The 23,770-nt window shown below is 45.0% G+C and overlaps 1 non-coding gene across 1 annotated transcript; it reads right to left on the minus strand.

Annotated features, from left to right (window-relative positions):
- Positions 1 to 563: 563 nt before the first annotated feature.
- On the minus strand, positions 564 to 670 carry LOC143396028 (U6 spliceosomal RNA). Its single transcript, XR_013090923.1, has one exon. It is a non-coding gene; the product is annotated as a U6 spliceosomal RNA (small nuclear RNA).
- Between the last annotated feature and the right edge of the window lie 23,100 nt (positions 671 to 23,770).

The raw sequence follows: 23,770 nt of genomic DNA on the forward strand, positions 1-23,770 counted from the left end.
GTCAACAATATCTAGGTTTTTTCAATTTATTGGAATATAAGTTTTCAAAATAGTTACTAATGCTCTTCTGAATTTCAGAAATGTCTATGTGATATCTCCTTTTTCATTCCTAATGAAAAAGAGTCTTCTCTTTTGAATTTTGGTTAGTTTGACTAGGGATTTATCAGTTTTGTTTCTCTTTTCAAAGAACAAACTCTTTGCTGCAATAATCCTTTATATTCTTTTTATTCTTTATTTCTTCAATTTCAACTCTGATCTTAATTTTTTTCCTGTCTTCTACTGTTTGGAATTAGTTTGTTCCTTTTTTCCCTTGGGCTTTGAGATGCAGCATTAGATTGTTTACTTGAGATCTTTCTTTCTTTTTTTGTCTGTAATGTAGACACTCAATACTATAAACCATCCTCTTAGAACAATCTTCACAGTGTCCCAGAGATTTTAGTGTATTGTATCACTATTTCCATTTGATTCTGTGGAATTTTCAATTTCTCCTCTCATTTCTTCTATGATTCATGTTCAATCTTCATGTTTATGTGGTTTCCTGTGTATTTTCTTGCTGTTGATTTAAAAATGCAGAATTCTTCGCAAATTTGGGTGTCATCATTACACAGGGGGTGTGCTAATTCTGTCAGCACCACTCCAATTTTAGTACATGTGCTGCTGACATGAGCACTCCCAGCTACCTGTCCTTGACTGTAGGGGCTGCCCACTGTGAAATGGCAGCTGGGCCCAGGCCATGCCCTCACCACAGCAGAGTGTGGCGGGGCAGGAAGCCAGCCACATTCACCCAGAGCAGTACTCTAGTGGGAAGGACATGTCCCATAAGGTCCCAAGAAGAGGTGGCCAAAGCTCTATCAGGGCTGCTTACTGGTTCAACTTCTATCTCTGTTCAATCTTGCTTCCTCTCCTTCTTTCTATAGGTGTTGATCCCAATAAATACCTTGAACCCCCAATTCTGCCCAAAGACCTGCTTCCAAAGACCTCAGCCTGCCCCACAAATCATGGCACAAAGTCCTATTTGTAGACCCATTCTGACCCTAAGGGTGACTAGAGCCACTCACATTCTCGGGACCTAGGAGCTCAGGCCCTGTAAGGCACAGGCGGGTGAGCTCATGTGGGGAAAACAAAGGTCAGGACTGGGAGTCAGAAGCTCCATGGGACTCCTGCACTGGGCAAGCCAGGTGACCCCAGTGGACTTTTTATGAAAATTGAGACTGAAGTTACTTCACAAGATCAATCAAGACAATGCAAATAAACATCAGAGCACATTTTATGATGTTCATTACTGTCAGCCTGACAGGTCCCCTTAGGTCCATTACAGATGAATGGGAACGGTTTATTTGTGGTCTGGGAAAAATGTTCCTCTCTTCCCCAATGTCTCAATTCCCCTTTCTCTAAAGGAAAGCAAATGACATTCTTCTCCAAAAGTGTCCCAAATCAGCATCCCAAGGCTTGCAGGAAAGCAAGGAACATTGTTATTCTTGAACAGCAGAGCTGTAGCATATAATTAAATCATTAAGAGGCAAATTAACTCCTCCAGCAATACTCTTCCAAGTATTTGTGGGTAAACCCATTAGTGGGGTGCCAGTAAATCCTGAGATTTCTGTGCCTGCAGAGTAAGCCACTATGGCATCTAAAGCAAGGGGCGGGGTGGGAAGTGTGGTGGGCAGGTGGTTTTGACCTCCTACAGAGATAGGAGGGAGGGGAAAGGTGGAGAATGGATGGAACCTAGGGCCATGTTGTGACTACACTTCATAAGCCCTTTGAAAGTACAGCTGCCAAGTTTCCCTGACCTACAGCCAACAATAAATCTATTCTCGGAAAAACCATTGAAGGGCTTTCGGTTTCTCATTCACTGGGTCCTCATCCACTGTCTTCCATTTTGCTAAAATCATGAAGCTCGAATGGTTTTTGGAGAGGGCCTGGCTGGGATGATTACTGGGTAAGTAGAACATGTGTCTTCCCATGGGACACTTTGGAGCTATTTATTTAGCAGGGTTTTCAAAATAATGAATATGAAGTTGGCTTCGATTTTGCAGCCAAATATATATTTATGCTATTGACTCAAATTCAGGATGACCAATCTGCTTGGCTGTCTGTGTCCTTCAATTCGTCTAGGCCTGAGTGTTTCCGTCAATACGTTGATCATTTATATGATGGCCCTGCTTAAACCATTTAATAAAATGTAAACAACATGAAAGTGTATTGGAAGTCAACATAACTCATTATTGCCGCTTATACACTCATCAAATCCTAGAGGGGGGTGTCTGACCTGATTGGAGGTTTCCTCCAGAGTCATACAATAATTTTAGCTGTGAAAGGAAATTTTACAGCATGTAAGATTAGACCACACTAATGCAAGGTCAAAAATAATAGAATCAATAGGTAAACTCAATACTGTTAACATTTTGAGAAAATTACTACCAGAAAACAATGTCAACAACAGATTGAAACGGGTCTCCAAAGTCCTCCCATTGATTTTCTCTCACTTTGGAAGCAATCTAACTCTCTCTTTTAAGCAATATAGAATTTTTTTAGCCTCTTTCTCAGCTCTACTTTAAACATGGAGTATTACCTTTTTTTTTTTTTTGACTGATGTCAAACATTACATGTGTCAAAAAATGTACATGGTGGTCCATATCTAAAAGAACAGAATAGGAAGAGTTATTTTATCAGGCACAACCTTTAGTAGGCCTTTAATTTAGGACTCAGTGGATAAATTCAGGAGTTATTTGAATTATAGCAAGGCATCCATGTACAAATGTAAATAGTGCCATTATTAAATTATCAACTAAATAAAAATCTTATTCTGGAAATACATGGCCTTGGAACTGGTTTTCTTCTGCTGTACCATCATCAGCTTTGATGTTGGTAGGGCATTTACCGTTTTACAGATCCATGTTCTTTAGCGTTGGTTGACAGATCAGTTAAGTACCATGCAGTAACAGTGGAATTAACAACTCCAGCCCGCCCCGCACTTTTCTGCCCTAGTCTCCCCATTTTATTCAAAGGCTCCATCAGCTCCCATATCCCCATCACCGCTGACTCATTCAAGCCAAAACTTTAAGAATTGGTATGAATTTTCCCTTCCTCTCTCCCACAGCCTATCCACCAGCAAGCTCTGACAATTTTAACTCCAAATTATACTCTGAATCCACCCACTTAGCTCCGTCTCTGGTGATTCACTGCATTAGCTTCTTTCCCAATCTTGTTGTTTACATTTTCTATCCAAGAGGCCATCACTATGACTTTAAAACACAAATCATATTATTCTTATCCTTAAAATTCTTTCATGGGTGCCATTGCATTAATGTAAAGTCCAGATCTCCTCACCATGACCTTGCCTACCACTCCTTCCCCCTCAGTCTCCGTCCCTCACTTTCTGAGCTCCAGTCCTACTTACTGGTCTCCTTTTGACCCCAAACACACCAAGCTCAATAATATTTCAAACAGTCTGCCTGGGATATTTCCCTCCCAGCACACCTTCCTCTGAACCTTAGTTTCCTCTCTTCAGCCAGGTCTCCGTTCTTCTAGAAGCGCTTTCTCTGAGCAGGTCGTCATATTTCTTGGTAACTGTCATGTCTCCATCATTTCTATAACGAGGCTGATGTTTACAACCACGACTCCGGAGCGTAAGAGGCAAGGGGAGGGAGAGTGGAGTGTGAAAGTCGTTTGCCCTAACATGGACTCCTTTTGTTCTCAGGCTTCACTCCCATGGAGTGCAGAACTCTCTTAATTTATGAATTAAAAGCATTGGTGCTCTTTTCGTCAAGTTTTCTTTGGGGCTACCTTCTGAGCTTCTGGAGGTTTTCTCTAATCTTGGTGTTCCCATCTCCTTCCCAGATTCACCTGAATTACCAGGGAAAATCAGTTCCTCTTGGTACCAGGAGGTCATATCTGACCCCCAAGCTCTGCTTCTAAATCAGTTCCTTCTTCTCATGGTCTGCAGGCTTTGCCCTCTGTGCTTGGATGCTCAACAATTGTGGATCGCACCATCACCTCTGGAAATGAAGTCCTGGTCACCTAAGCTCCCCTCACCTGAGCCCAGTCTTCTAGGTTGATAGCTCACTATCACCTTCTATATCCCCCTTGTTCAGTAGTTGCTTGTTTCCTCTTCATGGAGGGGAACGTGAGGGTCCTATGAGGCTATCCGTAAAAATCTACAGGGCATTAGTGCCCCAAGCTATGTCAGAGTCACCCTTGTGCCCATGATTGAGCTTCTCCATGGGACTCACGTCCCAGTTAGGTTTCAGATCAAATGTTCCAGGTGATGTCCATCCTAGAACCAGGATAGTCATGTCAGAATTCCCTGTCTTCCTCTCCTTGCTTCATTTCTGGAATCCTTCTTCTGGTCGCCCAGGTCTTTCCCCTTCCTATGTGATTAGAATTGTCTTGCAAGTCAAACCTCACATTTCTTGCACTTTGTGATCGGCCCATCAAGCCTTGGATTTTGGGATATAAAAGCCTGGTTTGGGTGATACCCAGAATAGCAGCACATCCTTGAAGAAGCCCAGCTTTTAAAGCTATCTTCTTACTAAATATCTATTTTGAAACTTGAAACTAAGAATTATAATTAAGATAATTAGATTTTAATAAGTGTTGCTTGAGGACTTTAAAATTACTATAATTTTTTTATTTTGAAACCATCTCTAAATTGCAGGAAAGTTGCGCCTATGATTTTTCCCTCTGAACTGTAAGAGCAGATAACTGACCTGGTGCTGCAGACACCTTAGTTTATATTTCCGACAAACAAAGATTTCAATCAACCATCAACATCAGGAACCAAATACAAGAAAATCCTACTAGCAATTTTTAAATCCCAATTGTGTTTCTCAAATTGTCCTTTGCAGTAGAAGGATCAAGTTCGGAGTCCCCCACCATATTTTGTTATCATGCCTTTTTCCTCTCCGGACAGGACCAGCTCCTTGGCCTTTCCTTGACTTGCATGACACTTTGGAAAATCATAAACCTATAATTTTGTAGACTTTTCCCTTGGTGTTTGTGAGACACTTAAGCATCTTCTGAAGCCATGAGTAAGAAGACAGACTCACAGAGTCACATTCTGTCTCTACTATTCCTGATTGTGTGGTCTGGGGCAATTTACTTAAGCATCCTTTGTATAGGTCTCCTTGTCTGTAGAATGAAAGAAGCAGTCACACTTCCTTTGTGGAGCTGTTAAGACTCTTTGTTCTGCATACTCAAAGCCTGAGTTGTCTGGAAATTGGTGTCCCCTTGCCATAGTCCTTATAAATGATTGATGGTTACAAGGAGTGTACATACCCCAGCTCCTTCGCTCCCGACTGGGACAACCTGAGTTGTGGCAACACTCTTGAGCTTTCCCGTGGGACAGAACCCAAGTTACTCCCCAGGATTCACTGGCATTACAGACATGTTTGGCCTGTTTCTCCTCCTGATGTAGTTTCCCCCACTCCCCTTCTGATCTTTTCCGGCAGCACTTCCTAAGACATTTTAGGCTGAGCATCCTAATCCATACATCTGAAATCAGAAATATGCTCCAAAATCTGAAATAGTTTGAGTGCTGATATGTAGCTCATAAAGTTTCAGATTTCAGAGCATTTGGAGTTTTGGGATTAGGGATCCTCAAATGGTCAAGTCAGTGCAAATATTCCAAAATCTGAAACACTTCCTGTCCTAAGCGTTTCAGACTGGGGATACCAGTCCTGTACCTTTACAGAAACCCTCCTTTCAGATCTGCTTCTGAGAAATACCAACTGAGAAAGTTTCTTCTTTGAAAAGGTGGCTTTCCTGCTGTATGAAGAATGGATGGCAGATAGGCCAGTTCAGACAAGCCCAGGCAGGAACCACATGGGCAGAGAGGTGAGGGTGCACTGGAGTCTACCTACAGGACTGGCTCCCAGAAAGGATTCTGAGAATCAGGGAAAGAAACAAATCAAGAGCAAATCCAAGACATATGCAAGTCATTTCAACTTAGGAGCAGAACAGCACTTCACTCTGGAGAGCGGATATTCTCAGAATCTCAGTTAATAATACTAAACATCATTGGTAACAAGGACTGTAGACACACAATAGAATTTAATCGCTGGTATCACAGCTTCACAATGGGAAAGGAAAATGTCCTGAATTTAATAGGTTTCATTTTTCAAAGTGAATATTTTGCTAGTACAATCTCTCACTACCAATGATGCTCTTGGGTTAGAACTGATTCGAGAGCCTTCTTTTATCTAGAAATGAGGCTCTTGGCTAGTTATTGGTTAGTTTTGTCCAGCTGAATCAACCCCTGCACTCCTCTTCCTCCTTAATGTCCCACGGACTTTGGTTGCTTCAGAAAGGCCTGCATTTTCTTTCCATTTCAGCAAACAGTGACATACAGAGAAAAAAAACAAAACAAAAAACATTCAACCTGAGTTCCATCCACTAACCCCAGTGCTTTGAGGGGGGACACCCAACATCAGATCCCTAGGCTTCTAGACCAACCTAATGACTGCATTCCACAAAGGCACTCCAAGCACCTACCCCTTGTAGGCTTACTGATCTCCACTGGGGCCACAGAGACGCATCACTCTAGCTCCTGATTTCACAGAACCTAGAGCAGCACCCAATATCATCCCCATTCCTATCCACAAAGTGTTTTGTAAAATTAGTGGGAATTGCAAATGTACATATTACTAGAATTTGTGTGATTTCCATATCTATAGTTTTAAAAATATTTTTGTTTACTTTCTAATATTATCAATTGCCATTCAAATCCTTTCTTACATGTTCTAAAGATATGAACACATATAACTATTGATATTCACAATCCCAATCTGGAACCCTTCAGGCCAAATTCTTTATAAATGCAGGTATCACTTGGATCTTAGGAAATCTGGTTCAGACATCATGGGGAACTGGGGCAGATTCTTCTAAACAAACCCAGTATTTCTGCAGTGAAGCAGGAATGTCCCCACTCAGCAGAACAAATAAAGAATATGTACCAGTTTAATTCAATGTTGGTGATCAACTAAATCATAAAAATAAACCAATGTTGGTCTTCACGAGTTTAGGGGTTCTTCATAACAGCACTGAAGAAATTGTGGGCCTTCAGCTCATAATCTTTGAAATAAGTAAGACATGGGTTGGGGCTTGGCAACCAAATTTATCAAAGTTATTCATTACAACTGCATTTGCTATAATGGTATTTGACCTACAAATGACCCAGCTTTATAAATAAACTTAAAGCACCTCCAACTCCATTAATATTTCATTGATCCATAAAATACTCCCAAGTACTTATATCTATCAGCCTCATGGAAAGACCGTATCTGATGTGGAAGCCACACAGAAAGAGCGTTGCTCTAGATCGTAATTCTTGTGAACATTAATAGTCAGTAGTCAGCTATAATATAATTTTTAAGGCCTCAGGAGGGACCAGTGGAAGTTGGCATGACAGAATTGGACCATGCCATATGCTGGGCCAGCTTTTCCCACACTTAGATAGCAATGTCCAGAGCCTTCTGCCTTCAACGTCCAGTGAAGCCAGTCACTTCTGCCCGCAGCCCTCCAGTGGCTTCCCACGGTACCTAGAAGAAAGGCCAAATTCCTCCCTTGGCCGACACCATCTGACCTCATCATTCTTCCCCCTCCTGAAGCTCCAACCACCTGGCCTTCGGATTCGTCCAGCTCCCACCTGCCTGCTCACCTTGACCCAGCTATTCCTCTGCCTGGAACATTTGGACAGGCCTCACCCCCTCACTGGGGTCCCCCGTCATCATGGTGTCTCAGCCGAAAGGCCATCGGCACACAGGAGACTCCCCTAGGCCACCTTCACGGGTCACTCCTTATCATACCACCCTTTCTGTCTTCAAATCATTTCTCTCTCAGAAGGGATGCTTGAATTTACTTATTTTTTATCGTTTGTTGTCCTTGTATTGCTTCAAATCTGGTCTGGTGACTGAATTTATGCCAGGTATTAATTTATAAGGGGACTGAATAATGACGAAGGGAAGTGGATACCATTAAGCAAAGCATCTCTGAAACTCGCAGTTCCCCTCGAGACAAGGGGCATGTCCTGCAGAGCCGCGGGGAGCTGCACAGGCCAGTCCAAAGCTCAAAAGAGCCAGGGGAAGGCAAGGACCTTCGGCTTTCCTGCGGTTTCCAAAGGGAAGGCAAGGCAGGGCAGGGTGACCACGTAGGACTGGCCAGTTGGTGTGGTTCTGGCGGCTCTGGGGCTGGGGCTAGTTGCCTGGTGCCTGGCCCTGGGTTGATGTAGGGCAGAAGAGACAGTAACATGGTATGTGAGAATCAGATAAACAAGAGCGTTCTGGAGTGGACCAAAGGGGAAATGAAAATGACTTTGGTGCTCAGTTTGGCCCTAAATTCATGGATACCAAAGAGAGAAATATAAAATCGAAGAAAGCTCAAAACAATGACATTTAACACAGATCCAAAAATAAGAATGTTTTAGATAAGATGATGGTTATTTTTTTCTTATATAGAATAAGCTCAGAAGTAGTAAATTCAGGGCCAATATGATGGCTTCATCACATCACCAGAGAACAAATGGCCCTCTTTCTGCCTTTACCATCCCAACTTGAGACAGGTTCCCATCTCAAGATCACGCTGTGTTAGTTTCCTCTTGCTGCTATAACAAATGATCCCTTACCTCATGGCTTAAATCAACATAGTTTTTATCATTCCATTTTGGAAGTCATAATCCAAAATAAGTTCACAGGGCTAAGAAATAGTCATCAGCAAGACAACGTTCCTTCTTGAGGAACTTTCTTCAGAGAAAGTCAGTTCCTCTGCCTTTCGGCTTCTGCAAGAAGCCCACAACCCTTGAACCATGGCCCCCTCCCTCCACTTTCACAGAAGTCACTCCAGCTTCTGTTCACGTGGCTGCACCTCTTTTCACCCTTTGACCCACTCTTGTCATTCTCTAAGGACCCTGCTGATGACACTCTCCACCTGCATTATCTTCCATCTCAAGATCTCAACTCAGACACAGCTGTGATGTTCCTTCTGCTGTGTGAGGTAGGGATCCGGGTGTGCACATCCTGGGGCACCATGATTCTATCTGAGGTGGCAACCAGAACTCAGGAATCGCGCCCAACTGCTCCTCCCATGCATCCCTCTCCTCATCAGTGAAGGTAGTAAACCACCTTGTATAGAAGTTAGCTCTTCTTCTCATTTGCCAAGAGTATGACCATATTGTCAGGAGGTAAATCTACTTGGCATTGCAACTCTGATGACAAGAAGTTTAAATGCCACCCTTCTCTCTGGTCCCCTATGAAAGTCCTCAGTGTGATTTACAAGTAAGAATATCATGCTCAAAAAACTCCAGCCATTCATTTTCTATCACTCTAATGTCACACAATGAACAGATGTTGGCCAAAGAATATGTCAGCAGCAACTGGGTTCACCAGTTTTTGCCAACAGATCATAAAAGAGTTTGGGATTTTAATCAAAGTTTGTCATCCATCCAGAACCTAAGGAATGAATTTCCATCAAAAGGAAATTTAAGCTTCTCAAAGTGACCTAGCCCATAGAGCAACCCAGGTGAACTCTAGATTTAAAAAGAAAATAAAAACCAATCATGACAATTATTGGACTAAATTATTTTAAACTGCAGAGTATCGAGAAGGCGCAGGTAAATGTCGGCTGTCACGCCAACCAGCAGCGCTGTCCCCGTCCCTGACCTTTTTCTTGTTAAAATGCATGTCAATATGCAAAATAGAAGCGTTCTGTATCAGAACTGAATGCACTTTCCATTTCCAGAAGTTCCCAAAATAGTCTGCAGAAAATGAAATTCAAGGGACAGTTCGGCTTCACCAGAAACACGAACACACAACCTTTAGAAACTGTCTCACCTGAGGGCGGCTGCTCTGTCACGTCAACTCCGGTCTCAATGGACTCAGACCTTATGTCCTGAGAGCCAACCCTTGAAACGCCTCCTGACACACAGCCCCCGTCTCTGCCCAGCCCAACACCTAATCTAACCCAGGTCCTGTGGAAAGCAAAAGGCATGGTCCTCCGGGCAGCCACCCCAAGCCCTTGCTGAGGAGGAACTCCCCGCTCTCCGGCCCCTCAAGTCTTCCCACCTCGGCGCCTCACTCACTCGGAGGGAATCCAGATGGCACGCGCAGATCCGGGTGGCTCCAGGGCAGCGTGGTGAGAGCACTGCGTACAAAGGGGTGTGGAGTGGGGAAGTGAGAGGTGTCCACACCCCTGCATATGAAGGGTCAGGGAAGGGAGAGTTCCCAGCACAAGGAAAAATTCTGTGTGGAAAAAGCCACTTGCGGAGGAATGGGGCCGTTAAGGAAGCAGCCAGCCGAGGTACCCCACAGGAAGGCAGCCTGAGAAGTGCACCTTCCAGAATGCTCTCTTCTCTCTCACGACTTGCCAGCTTGCGCCAAGGGTGCAGCAGAGCCAGGGGCCCCTCCACGCAGCTCCTGAGAGTCAGACTTGCTGCCCAGAGCAGGATGGGAGGGTGAGGCTGCTGGGTCTGCAGGGGCAAACAGGACAACTGGGTGCTGGATGGGTCACCGGGGGTTCCTCAGCCCCAAGCACAGGCAGGGAAGCCTGAGTGACTGTAGCCTTGCTCAGAAAAGCACATTTGACAACAATAAAGAAGGAATCCATTCTTGTCACAAATACCAAGGTAGCCTAACATGTAGGCAGGAGCTTTCGCAATGTTCAAAGGGTACAAATTCTCTCCCTCGAAGGAATTGAATTCACCTCTTGTCAAATGGGACCACTGAAAGTTGGGCCCAAGTCTCCCTGCTGCCTAAGATGACCCCACGGTCCAGATACTGCCGTAACTGAATAGCAAGTAGCCCAGAAAAGCTTAAAAAGAATTCCATTGGCTCATTTAAAGAAGGCAGGGATATGTTTGGGATATTTTAAAGGATTTCTTTCCAAAAGAGATAAAATTCATTTGCTAATTCACAAAACACAAGAGCAAGTGCCACTTTATGGAGTTATTCCTGGACATGGGGCATTTCCTGCACCAATTTCATTTCCTCCTGGCCCCAGAGGATGAGCTGGTAGAGCTGCTTCACCCTCGTTTCACACATGGCAGTTACTTAATTTGCCCAAGGTCCTTTGGCCAGTAAGACTTATTGCCTGGTTTAAACTCAGGCCGTCTGGCCCCAGAGCCTGTGTTCCTCCCCAGGTAGGCAGCCTTGGGCCCATACCTGCAGCACCTGCTGGGAGGAAGCCGGGCTTAAGGAGATGGCTTTTTAAAGGACACCTGTGTGGCCTGTAGTACAGGACAGGCACATGGGCTCCTCTGGTACATGAATTGACAGTTGTTGTGTAACAGTTTACCACCGACTCAGCATCTTAACATGGCCCTGTTCATCAGATATTGGTTCAGTAGAAAACCTGAGGTGGCCTGTCCAGGCTCTCTGCTCAGGATCTCCAGGCTGAAATGGAGGTGTCGGCCAAGGAGCCTCCGTATCTGCAGGGTCTGGGCAAAGAACCACTTCCAAGTTCACTCAGATTGTTGGCAGAATTTAGTTCCTTAAGGTCCTAGGACTGAAGTCCCCATCTTCTTGCTAGCTATTGTCTAGGGACACTCACAACTCACAGAGGCTGCCCACACACCCTGCCACATGGCCCCTGCCATCCTCACGGCAGCAACAGAGCATCCCTTTCCTCCCTCTTCAAATTTCTCTCCAGGAGAAGTAAATCCCTATCAAGGGCTCACCCAGTTAGGTCAGGCCCACTCCAAATAATCCTCCAATTTTAGAGTCAATTAATTACTCATCATAATTACACGGCAGAATCCTTCTTCCACAGGGGTCATATCCCTTGATAGTTACTGGTTTCCATCATACTCCAGGTAGAGGGAATTACATAAGGGTGAGGGCCCCAAGGGTCATTTTAGAATTCTGCCAATAACAGTGAACAACACTCGGTAAGGGGCAATGACATGGGATGATCACAAAGCAAGGGAACTGGCCCACACGGCCTTGTAATACACCACGCAAACACAGAAGTCACTCATTAACCTAGTAACCCTGCCATCAGCCCATAGAGGTCCTCCCTGGGCTCAGCCTCTGTCATCCAAGTGGTTTACTCTCCCTGAACCTCAGAGCTGTTTCTTATTCTGGTGCCAGATGAACGTAGTGTATTCCTCATAAGGTCTGTGAGAGTGACAATCCTTAATTCATGTGGACACCAAGCCTGGCACCTCGCATGGAGTGGGCACTAAGCAGCGCTTAGCCATGGCAACTAATATTAGCATTACTGCTCAGACCTGGATTACTGTTCATATTTGGATTATTTAGCCAAAAATTGAGATAAGCCTCAGCTGAGCTCATGGCACAGCTGAGAAATTCTCTGTCACTTGTACAGTTTGACATGGATTCTGGGAGCAATAACCCTGGTCACTGACGCATCAACTTAGGAATCGATGCCTGTGGCCCCTGGCAAGAAAGGAACAAGAACAGCCCTCGCGCCAGCTCCATGTACAAGATGGCTTATCGCTCTTTATGGATTCCTGAGACAAGAGCACTAAGGCGTCCAGAGGAGGAAGCCTGAGGAATTCCAATACGCAGATGGGAACATTCACGACATTCTTCAAAGCATATCGTCTCCGACCCAAAACAGACACGCAACTGGAAAAGGTGCCTTCCTCTGTCTCCATAAGCTGTAACAAGTTTCTCTTCTACATTTGCTTTAATTTGAACAGCGCCATATGTCCTGCCACGTCCTTCAAGACACACTCGATTCTGTTCCTTTGGCTCCATCACTCAAGGGAAGAAGAAAAGGTGTGGGGGTGTCCCCTTATTATTATTTCTAAAAGCATCATCCTCTTTCACTGGTGAGAAACTGAGAAATGTTTGTTTGATTTTGTCTACAGCAGTGACTTCTAAAGTGGAAAATAAGTAGAATTTTAAAAAAAATAGACCTCCTATTTATAATTATTTTATTCTAAAAATAAGAGAGAAATTAAGCAGTGTTATATTTTAATAAACAGCTGGACACTTGTCTGGATCACTCTGTTTGGGTTGATGTGGTACTGCAGGGATTCTGAGAAAAGACAAGCATTCTACCGTCTCCAGGGAAGGGGGTGTGCGGGGAGATGGGGTTCTTACTCCCTCTAGCCTGCAGCTCACTGACACATCTCCCAATTGCCCTTACCCAGGACTATGGGTTCTCAGGTGGCATCTGCACACTCACCTGCTGCAGGTCTCCCACAAGGACAGGTGGCTTAAGGATTCTCACAAAGCCACCTCGACTGAAGGAAATATCTACAGTGTGAGCCTCTGCATCCAACGGGAAAAGCACAGGCCATGTCTTCTCCCACTCCTACTTGGAGCTTCTTGTTGGTTATTGTGTGATGTAAAAAAATAGTGGCGGCCAATGGAATTGTATCAGGAAATTAAACAAACAAGAAATAAAGTCATCAATAAGATTATTTAGCTAATCACGGCAGTGCATGCCTGCAATCCCATCTAGGGCGGAGGCTGAGGCAGAAGGAGGGGGAGTTTGAGGCCAGCCTGGGTAACTTAGTGAAAAGAAAAGGCTGGGATTGTAGCTCAGTGGTAGAGCCTAGCATGCGGGAAGCGCTGGGTGTGATTCCCAGTGGGATGGAGGAGGGGGAGAAGGAAGAAAAGGAGGAGCAGAAGGAGGAAATTTCTATACTAGAATATCAGCTCCGCAGCTTCCATTCCTGCTTCCTGCAGAGGGCTTATTCTGAGTCCTGCTATGTAAAAAGTCCACCATGGGCCCAGCTCCCAGGGCTGCCAGCCATGCAAATGGGACACCTGGGACATCCATCCTATTAGGTCAAGCCCTCAGGTGACAGCAGCTTCTACCAGTGTCAAACGGTGTCATATGAGCAACCCCAAGTGAAAGCCAGCCAAATAAGTCCTTTCCAAACTCCAGCCCAGAAATCATGAGGAAAAAAAAAACAAACAAAAATGGGTTTAAACCACTAGATTTGAGGACAATCTGTTAGATAGTACCAAGTAGCTGGAACAGTGAATCTCATCCCGAATAGGTGTTATGTTTTGGAACAATTTTTTAATAATAGTGTGAAGCCATCAAAACTGATGAAGAAAGTAAAACTAGTATGCAGTTCGTTTTAACACTGATAGAGGAAAGAGCTTTCTGTACAATTAATGAATATAATTAGATTACAGATAAGTTATTTCAGTTTTATCTTATCCATTTGCAATGGACTGAATATTTGCGTACCCCCAAAAATCTATATATTGAAATCCCAATATGATGGTATTAGGAGCTGGGGCCTTTGGTTAGGAATTGGGCCATAATGGTGGAGTTCTTAAAAGGGACCCCAGAGACATTCCTTGCCTCTTCTCTTACCCATTAACCTGACAGACCTTACCAAGTGTGATAACATCCTGGACTGGCAGCAGTTTGGAAAAACAGACTGAGTAAGAATGGGAAATCTATAACAACCCTCCAGGGAAGTAATCTGCTCTGTACATTTAAACTAAAATTATACCTATACTTTGAACCAACAATCCTATCTTTGAAAATAAACCCATAAACAAGAGTGTAGAGTATGTAAAAAAGATGTGTGCATGTGTGGGCACACAAAAACACACATGCATCCATACACAGGAATACATACAAGCATTTGCACGGGGTGAGAGGGCTCTGAGTAAAGGGACAGAAGGATGTGCGGTAGCTGTCGTATCAATTGTTTTAAGGGAGATGGAGATGGAGAGGAGTAGAGAAATAACCCCTTACACACCACTGTTACCTTTGCCATAATGAACTAGTATTTGCTTCATGATTTTTCTTTTTTATTTAATTGAAGAAAGAAAGTAGAAACCTTGCCTGTTCACTGTGTTGTCTTCCCACAAGTCAAGTATTGACCTCACCCTTCCCTCCCACCCAGAGGAGCTTCGGTCCTTAAAGGCTGGAGTTTCAATGGTGGGTCCTTGGACTTTTGACCAAGGATGAGATGAAAACAGCATGGGCCCCGAGGTGTTTGAGATGCTCTCTTGGCTTGGCTTGAGGCAAACAAAGCCACTGGTCTGTTTCAGGTGATATCAAGAGGGGATGGTTTGGGCCTCGGAGCCTCCCAGACCCCCGGGAACCAAGCTATAGCACAAAGCTCATTGGTCATGAACGAGAGCTCAAGGAGCCCAGGAGCCCAGAAGGTCACACAAGGACAGTGGAAATATCTGGCCTGCTGAGTCAGAGTTGCACTTGGAGTCCTGCACACGGTAGGGCCCGGGGAACTGGATTCTCTTCCAAAGGCTGCCCCTGCTGTGTGTGCCCACAATGCCCAGGGCTTGCGGAGAGGGCTTTAACGGTAGTGCTCAGCAACATGGCTCTGTGGCAAGTCACCGCCATATCCCTCCTGCCTGCCACCTGTTAGCTGTGTGATGTGAAGATGAGAGTTAACGTTTCTGAGTTTCGCTTTCTCACCAGAAAAAGGGAGCTGATTACCAACCATGTGGACGTCCGGCCAGCATTACCCAAGCTGGTGTTTTCATCAAGACTCACTTAATGGGGCAGCGGAGAGGGTCAGAACGGAACCTGAATGCCCCGAGGAGTCTATTCCCTTGCTCACCAGAACGTGAACACAGGCAATTTACTTAACTGCTCATAAATTTTTTCCACACTCAGGAAGAAGTAAAATTGATAATTGTGCATTGCCTCCGAGGTTGTAGGGTCTTAGCACAGCAGGTGTTCTGCAGTGGGGAGGAGTCTCCTCGAAGATGCAAGTCCCAGGAGGATGAGGGCTCACCTCCCTCTCGGCTGAGTTCTGACTCAGAACAGCACCTGGCGCATAATAGATGCTCAGTACAAATCAGTTAATCAGCCAAACACTTGTCAGTTTGATGTTAAGACCAGCTCTCAGCCTTCTCTCTACAGTCTTTATATTGCCCCAAATTTTGGACTGGGACTTAATAGCAAATTGTCAATGACCAAGCACCTATTTTGTTTACTGATTTTATTCACCCTCTGGGAACAGGGCAGTGATGTCTTCCTGTGGAGAGGTCACCCCTGGGCACTCGCCTTCCCAGGGAGGGAGCGAGGGGGCTGGACATCAGGCAGGGAAAGGACCTGAGAAGAAACCAAGTGCGGTGACGGCGAGGAGTTCAAAGAGTGTGCTCAGAGAAGTGTCCTGAGAAAGTGGCTTCTGAGCTGAGCCTGAGGAGACAGGAAGAGCCAGCCCTGGGGAGTACTGAGAGACGGGAATTCGGGAAGAAGTCCTGAGGTGGTGTCTCGGGTTGGACTGAGTCCTCACGTCTGACCTGCTGGTGCCGAGACTAGGAGCTGACTCGGAAACGGGGCTTTGTGGTCGTAATCAAGGTAGAATGGGCCATGCTCCATTAGCACGGTCCTTAGTCCAATGACAGCGTCCTCACAAGAGGAGAAGAGAAGCAGAGGCACCCAGGAAGGATGCCAGGTGACAACAGAGGCCCAGAGTGGGGCAGCGGGTCCTCAAGCCAAGGAATGTCCAGGATTTCCAGAAACACTGGGAGCTAAGGGGAGGGCCTGGCCTGGATTCCCTGCAGCCCTCGGCGGGAAGTGACCGTTGGGGGCACCTCGGTGTGGACTCTGGCCTCCAGCACTGGGAGGGAGTCCGCTTCTCTTGTTCTGCCGTCCAGTCTGGGCTGCTGTCTTACAGCAGTGGGGAAATGAACACAGAGGGGATAAATGTGGCCTCTCCGGAGGCAGAGAGGAGCCATGATGGAGGACTGCAGGGGAGAGTGGAGACAGGAGGGCAGAGAGCGCGAGGCGGGCCCAGCACCTGCTTGGCTAAAGGGCAGGAGGACTGTCACGACGGGGAGCTGGGACAGGAACTGCAGCGCGGAGGGAAGGATCCGACTTAGGATTCTCAAAATCCCTTGGGCAGGCACCTGTGATGCAGGGACACCTGACAAAGCAGGTAGGCAGGTGACCTGGGGACAGTGACTGCTGCCTCAGAGCCTGGGGTGGTGTCATCACCTTATAGCAGTGGTATCGCCATGCGGAGGGAGGGGCAGGGCCTTCAGCTAGCTGAGAGAGCTCAAAAGCGTCCTGAAGAGCCAGGAGGTGCTCAGAAAGCATCAGATGCTCAAGGACCTTCTACCTCAAACATAGCCTGCCATCTTTCTCTCCTACATTCTCTCAGAATGCCCTGGAACTGAGGCATCTACTTTCTGTGAACGTGGATCAACACATACATGTGCACATACACATTCTACATATTGCCCTAAGTTAACGGGGCATATTTAAGGGCAGAACAAGCAGCAGAGCTTGCTACGTCTGACCAGCCTGTTTTCTCTTTCTCTGAGTAGGGAAATGCTGCATTCTGTATTTTTTCCCCCACTGTGATCATTCTGTTTTTGTGACTGTGTATGAGTTACCCTGGCAACATGGTAGACTCAATCTGATTGGCCAGGTTGCCAGGTTCATTGTGAGAGCCAGGGGCCCAGTTTCGAATGGTGGATGTGTGTGTGTGTGTGTGTGTGTGTGTGTGTGTGTGTGTTAACCAGAACTACAGACAAGCCTGGTCAGGAAAACCCAATCAAGCAGAATGTGTGCATCCTCTCTGCCCGCCCAGAGATCCCTCCCTCACCTGCTGGGCAAATGCCCCTCACATGGCTCTGGAGAGCATGCCAGAGCTCGACTCCACCTTTGAAATGCCTATTAGGAAATGTGCTTAACATTGGTCCGTCTGGCCCAGAATGAATGTATCTGTGATGAGACATTAATTCTCAAAGAAACTAAGGGAGGGGGGGCAGCCCTGGACAATGGGAGTGGAACCCTGAGCAATCTCAAGAAAGGGACAGACTCAGGCAAATGCTTCATTTTCTGTAAATAAATATTACTCTTAAAAGGGGGGCTTTGTGTTAAGGATAAGGACCTGGAAGCCAGTACACTAAAGATTTAAATGGGGGCTAAATGATACTTCAGTCCTGCCAACAATATGGGTCTTCTCTTCAGTTTATCAGATGTATGCTTTATTCATTAGCCCAGCTCTATTTACGAATCACCTGGGGAAATAATCAAAATCCTGCCTATAGCTGAAACTCTTTGCTAGCCAATGAATAAATAATCCCAGAATAGAGTTAGGTACAGCCCGATGCCTAAGGAAGTAATAACTCTATTTTTCTTATTTGCACAAATTTTTTAGTAGCCTCCTCTGGCCCACTTTTTGCAATTCTTGTGTTTTCAAAGGAAGCATATCATTGACACCTAAATCTACCACACTCTGCATTGAACATATTATATTTAACTGTGCTATTTAACCAGCACAGTCTTAATATAGACGTAAAAGTCACTGGCAAGCAGTCGTTTTTCACCTGGGTTAAGTGTTACAGGATGTTCGGCTCTGGTAAAGCTAACATTTAGGCTGTCCAATTCAAAGAAGGAAAGAAATCTGAAGGGAAAAGAGACAAGGAGCACATTCCAAATGTGCTTCCAAAAAAAGCTGATTGCATAGTAATAATTAATTCCTCTGCTGAAGTTACTAGGAAAGAAATGTAAGCTCTCCAACCCTCCTACTACTCCTCCCCACCCTTTAGGAGGAAAAAATGGCTGTGAAAGGTGTTGAGAGCAGCCCATTCTAGCTGGAGCCAATGGCCCAATGGTATTAACTTCCCAACTCGGCTGTCCTTTGTGGGGCGATTTTGTTAGCGAGTCTTTTTCGCAAGACCATTGGTAGCGCAGACCAATTAAATGTTGACAAACCCGCTAATTCGATCGTATGTGGCATCATGACACAACCTTGATTGTGTGAGGAGTGTTAAGTGAAAACACTTTAAATATTCCATGGTTTGGGGTCTGTCTTCATTATCTTCCCGGCTCTCCCTGGGACTCTGACCTCCTTGCTATAGGATCTGTGGGCAAGGAAATCCTTAGGGGAAGAGGCTTCCCCAGAACCTGGCTGTGAGCGGCCCTTCTGCTGGTCCCTGGCTTACCCCTGAAGCTACCTCCCCACCTTCTTTTCCTAAAACTCCAGCTTTTCAGAGAAGACACAGCAAAGCAAGGAAATGCAAACGCAATGTAAGTCTGTGGGGATGGAATTAGTTAAAAGGAAAAATAATAATAACAACAGTAAGGTCAAGGCCAGGACGCTGGGGGTCGGGGCGCGGGCAACAAAATCTCATTTGGAGCCAACAGAGATCGTCCGCGGGAGGAACCCCCGTGCAAGATCCCGAGTGAGCTGGGAACAGACACAGGGACACCCGGGAGACAAAGGGCCGCAAGCATTAATAAAACAGGGAAAGAATGAAAACGCAACACAAAGCCCTGCGGTTCCACACACAGCCAAGGTACGCACACACGCCACTGAACGCAGGAAAATGGGGAACAAAGGATGTCATAGCAACCTCAGCCAGCCTGCCGTGCACCCGTGCAGCCCGCTGCAGCGCACATGGTCATCCATCAAGAAACCTGCGGCACCTGGACACCACGTTCACGCAGGAAGAACAGTGGCCCCCAGCCAGAGAGCCCCAGGACGGCAGTGCACTCCTGTCCCCCTTCCTTTCTTCCCCGCTGCCCCCAAATCCATGGCACATCTGGGCCAAGATTCTCCCTCCTTTCCCAACAGCTACTTGTCTGAAACGCAGGGAACCTGAATCTGCATCCGGGTACGCTGGCATCCCCCAAATTATTTTTCCAAATTGTTTCTGATTTGGGTAAAGTGTAGCCTTCCCTCGTGCCCTCAAATAAATCCCCTGCTCTTTTACAAACAAAGGCAGTGATAATAGCAAAAGAAAAAGCACATAAACACGTTTTGCTTGCCGTTGCAAAATTAAGCATCCCACCGATCGGATTCACAGGGGATTGCGGATTTCCAGGGGGATCTAAAGCTCATTTACCTGTGCCTAATTCAAAAGAGAAATGCTCATTTCCTTTCATCTCTCTCTTCCCCTTAAATTATAGGTCTCTTCTGTATTAATAGACCATCATTTCTTGGCACTTTCTTGGGGTTGGAATGGGGGAAGCTCTGTGACACTGGAGGAAAAAGACAAGAGGAGCATTTTCACCAGCAAGACTTGGAATTCAGTGGAAAATAAAAGAGAACTTTTACAGGAACCTAATGGAGATATTGACATGTGTGGCTGGAAATCTAAACTTAGCAAAGTGTAAGGCAAGAGCAGGCTTTCTCACTTTATTTCTGTATCTGGAAAGTTTCAGCGGCTGGTACCATATGAATATTTATTAATGCATTGTGAATCCGAACCTGTGATTATTACTCAAACTATCTTTTTTACCTTACAAGCTTCAACTCAGAAGAATAAAAACACATCTGCTTTTGCTCTTCCCCATATTTTATTCAATGTTTTAACAGCTTTGCTGTAAATATCTCATCCATTACGATTCAGTTGTGACTATATCGGCTTCCCGTCTCCTGTTTTATTACTGTCATCGCACTGAAACAACACACTGTTAATTCTGTTAACTAACAAGTTCATTGTTCCAGCTAGTCAGCCATCTCCCATTTGTTGGGTCCACATGCTAAAAGAGAATTGGTTATAAATCAGCCAAGGGCCTGAGTGAGGCGTGTTCCTTTTGTTCAGATGAGTGGGTCCTTATGTGAGATTGTCGTTTAATACGCTGTCGTAGGAGAACTGAGTAGCTCTGCAGACAGGGCCAAACCCAATTGGATTAGATGAAGAGGTCACACAGTCAGCTCTGGAATATGCACACATTCTCAGAACTTCAGATTCTCAGCATGAAACGGTCCTTCTGTAGAGCTCTCCAATTTAGACCTTGCAAACCTGGCTTCGTGTGGATTCTTTCCAGAAGCAACTGGCTACTCTCTATTACCTGCTAGATGGAAACTGAGCCAGTGGGTGTGGTCTGATAGTTTAAAATGTCAGCTTTAAGTCCAGCAGACCTGGTGTGCTTTCCAACTCTGCCTCCTCCCCGTGGGATGGGCCTGGATGGCTTTGACACCATCTGTGAGCCTCATCTGCACACTTGGAGCAGCGGCAGCACCCACCTCATTGGATGGTTGTAAGAATCAAACCGGCAAAGGTGTGCATAGTTCTGTCACAGTGGGGATTTGGTCCAGGAAATAGACATCTCTCTGGATATCTCAAACATAGTCAGTATCTCCTACCAGCAAGAGGTATGTCCTGAGACCCCCAGAGGATGGCTGAACCACAGGTGGTATTGATCCCCACAGGGACTCTGTCTTTTCTTCTACCTATGTATCCTTCATAAAGTTAGTACAGTGAGAGATTAATGATGACAACTAATAATAAAATAGAATAACAATGTACTGTAAAACATGGTCTCTCTCCTGGTCTCTCTCCCTCTCAAAATATGCCATTTCATATTTTTGGATGGTGGTTGACCACAGAGAGTGAAACTTGGGTAAAAGGGGACTACTGTAATGAATTAAAATCTGGGTATTGGGTGTGTGCCATGATGAGGTTGTAAACACACACATGTACACACACATGCCCACACACAGTGGCTTAGAACAGTGAGCGCTCACTTAAATTCCAATTCTGTAAGTCAAAGATTTGAGCAGGGCTGGGCAGTTCTGGTCATTTTAGGCTCACTCTATGTCTTGTTGGATCTTGTCTGGTGCAGTGGGGCCAAATGTATGGTTCTCCATCAGGACAGCTCAGGCAATTTCCTAGCAGAGACAGAGGTGCCAGAGAACCTCTCAGTGGGTGATTCTTGCTTAAAACAAAACAAAACAAAACAGGACAGGTTGGTCATCCCAAGGACATTTCATTCAAATTTGGGCTGCAAGGGCATGGATGAAGGCAGAGTTAAAGAATTTGAGCCTTATGCAATGAGATATTGCCTATCAAATTATTGGAAGAGGGAGTGTTGGTTTAAAGGTCATGGCACTGTTACCTCTATACCTTTCACTCACAAAACTCAACAGGACCCTGGAACCTGGTGTCAGGCTGCATGGGAGCACCCCGTGTATCCCTCTCCTTCCTTCTGCAAGCAAATAACACAAAGAGTCTGAAACTAACTCTTAACTCTGGCTATGAAGGAATCCGGGAAGCACGGTATTGAGCTCCCTCACCTCTCCAAGGAGAAGGGAGAAGATTCTGAGACAGACCAGGCCTGTAGATATAGTGCCATGAACATCTGGCTCATAGAAATGCTAGCAGCCCTGGTGGCAGAACTCAGTCATGGATTGGTCCTGCTACCATCTCCAGGTCTGTGGCCCTCTCCCTGGTTTAACTAAGTTGCTGAGGCTCTCGCTAACTCACCCAGGCTGGCCTCAAACTTGGAATTCTCCTGTTTCAGTCTCCTGAATGGTCATGATTACAGGTGTGCACCCCAATACCCTGCGATGAACAGATCACCTTCTAAGATACTCGCTTTCCAAAAGCTACCCTTAAAAAGGGCAGTCATTTTAAAGAAAATGTTTTAATAGCATTTCAATTCCCAAGAACAATTGGTAAATTTAAAATAAAGCAAAAAACCTTTTTGTTCTCACCTTGTTTTGCTGTAGCTATTATTGCCCCCCCCCCTTTTTTAATTCTGCTTCCTCCGACTATCTGGGTATTTTCAACCTCTGGAAGGTTTTTTCCACATTCTGAGTGAAGATTTATGTCATTTCCCAGCACTTTAGCCCAGCTAAAGTGATCACATGCCGTTATGAAATAAACAAGAAAAGGTTGTGTTCTGAAGACATCTCAAAGGGCCACCACAGACCATGACCGGTAACTGACCTAGTCTTAAGAAAGGGAGAAACAAAAACTTACCTTTAGAAGGTCATTGGAGTCCACTGATATCAAAACACAAGCGAGTTGAATTTATTAGGAAAAAATTCTGGTTCATTAGAGCTAATTTTTCTTAGATACAGTCCCTTCAGGAAAATATACCTTAGTTGTGATTCTAAATCTGTCTCCTGAGAAATCTTGGAAGCCTGCTGATCATTTTGAATTCCTTGACGCCCTTAACTTCCTGGCTGCATGTTAGAAATCATTTTAAATGAATTGAATAAAATTCACAAGTGTTATATGCCAGCAAATGATGAACTCACAGGAAATATGACTCAAATCCACTTTTTTCATTTTGTTTTTTTTTTCTCATAATAAATAGAAATGAACAAATGTGGCTTTAATGACATCTTGGAGTGAGAGCTTTTATTGATATATTATCAGTTGGAAGTGTGTAATGCTTTGGTGAAATAAACTCCATTCTGCATATTTATAACCAGATTGAAAAAGGTGTGTTTGTTATTTTGTGTGACATTTCCTAATGATAGTGAAGTTTTATATATGAAGATATACATGCACCATCATAAAAACGAACAATATTTCAGCTTACAAAATGTTTCTTTGATTGAGGATGTTTTTGTACTTACTTAGTTTCCAATTACTTTTTTAACCTGTGCTCACAAACTTGCAAATATCTTTTCTCCCTTCCTGGAAAGCTATAAACATATTCCCAACTGAGTCAGCCAAGACAGAATTTGCAGCATCTGTTTTAGGGTGACAAGCCCTTCCTTGGGCAGCTAAGGTTCTGGTTATTAACTAATTATGGTTTGTATCAGATCAAAATCTTTGTGTTGAAAAAAGATGGAAACTTGCTTAAGAAGAGAGAAATTGCTGGATTCCTAAAGTGTGGCCCACAGTGAGACGGGGGCCCCCAAACAGTGTCCCCAGAGCTTGTGTCTCTTGACTCTCCACGTTGCTTTCTGACTTGTGTTAGCTTTCTTTTCAGATAGGCTTTCTTCCCCAAGTCACAAAATGACAACAGCTGCAGACTAGCCTCTGTGTTTCACATCTGCAGGAAATGGAGTCTCTTTCTCTCCTCAGCACCCCACTTCCTCTTTCCCCCAGGCTGGTTTGCTATTGGCTCAGCTGCTCACATGCACAAATATAAACCAACTGCTGTAACCAAG

This window comes from Callospermophilus lateralis, chromosome 3 (genome assembly GCF_048772815.1).
Source record: "Callospermophilus lateralis isolate mCalLat2 chromosome 3, mCalLat2.hap1, whole genome shotgun sequence".
Taxonomy (NCBI): domain Eukaryota; kingdom Metazoa; phylum Chordata; class Mammalia; order Rodentia; family Sciuridae; genus Callospermophilus; species Callospermophilus lateralis.